Here is a 1,430-nt window from a genome sequence, read left to right on the forward strand (position 1 = left end):
TTATTTCTTTCAGAGATAGCAATAATGTTATTAATGATAATAATGACATGGCTAATTTTACAGTAGGGCACAGCTGTCCTCTGTCATCAGCCTGAAATACTTTTAGATTTTTTTTTTCAGAATCCCCTTTCACCTATTAATTTATTTAAACCCTTACCAAACCTAATTTCTTATTTAGCTTATTCTGCCTTAAAGGATGCCAAGCTATACAAATGTATTTCTCCTTTTAGACACCCTGAAATCACTTGTTAGCATACTTTGGAAAAGGTCCCCTGATTTTCTCCATTTGGGGACCAACTCATGAACATCTCATTCGTACCTTCATAATCCTGCATTTTATACAAATATAATTCACAGAATATAAAATTTTCCATTTTAAAGCATACGTTTCAGTGGTTTTAAGTATATTCACCGTAGTGTTACCATCACCATTATCTAATTTGAGAACATTTCCTTTACCCCTAAAAGAAGCCCCACACCCATCAGCAGTCATTCTCCCTCCTGTCCTCCCCTGATCCTTGGCAACCACTAATCTGCTTCCTGTCTTTACAGATGTGCCTAATCTGGACACTTCATATAAAGGGGATCATACAATATCTGGCTTTTTGTGTCTGGCTGCTTTCACTTAACATAATGTTTCCCAGGTTCGTCGATGTCGTAGCGTGTACCAATAGTACTTCATTCCTTTTTATGGCTGAAGTAACTAGTCCATTGTTTGGATGGACCATATTTTGTTTATCCATTCATCAGTTCATGAACGTTTAAATTGTTTCCACTTTTTGGTTAATGTAGCTATGAAAATTCATATGCGAGGTTTTTTGTGAATATATGTTTTCAGTTTTCCTGGGTTTATACCTAGAAGTGGAATTGCCGGATCATATTTTATATTTAACTTATGGAGGAACCACCTGCCAAACTGTCTTTCACCATTTTGCATTCCCACCAGCAATGTGTGAGGTTTCCAGTTTCGCCAGGTCCTCACTACCACTTAACATTTTCTGGGCTTTTTTATTGTAGCAACCCTGATGATTATGAAGTGGTATCTCATTGCAGTTTTTATATGCATTTTCCTAATGATTAATGATGTTGAGCATTTTTTCATGTACTTATTAGTCATTTGCGTATCTTATTTGCAGAAATGTATATTCAAATCCCTTGTCCACTTTTCAGTTGAATTATTTTGTGATTGTGTTGTTCAGTTGTAAAAGTTCTGTATATATTCTGGATATAGACCGACGCTTTTAAGATGTGCGATTTACAAATATTTATTCCCATTCTGTGACTTGTCTTTTCACTTTTTTTTGATATTTCCCTGGGCCACAAAAGGTTTTTTTTTTTTAGTGAGTTCAATTTAACTTTTTTTTCCTCTAAGGCCTTTTTTTTTTTGGTGTCATGTCTAATTCCATGCCATTCATATTTACACTTAAGTT

At 34.8% G+C, this 1,430-nt stretch overlaps 1 protein-coding gene across 4 annotated transcripts in view; it reads left to right on the plus strand.

The window, feature by feature from the left end:
• The window catches only part of SGCD (sarcoglycan delta), a 405,963-nt gene that overhangs the window by 198,875 nt on the left and 205,658 nt on the right, over nt 1-1,430 (plus strand). The window lies entirely within an intron of this gene.

Source organism: Hipposideros armiger, unplaced genomic scaffold (assembly GCF_001890085.2).
Source record: "Hipposideros armiger isolate ML-2016 unplaced genomic scaffold, ASM189008v1 scaffold_211, whole genome shotgun sequence".
Taxonomy (NCBI): domain Eukaryota; kingdom Metazoa; phylum Chordata; class Mammalia; order Chiroptera; family Hipposideridae; genus Hipposideros; species Hipposideros armiger.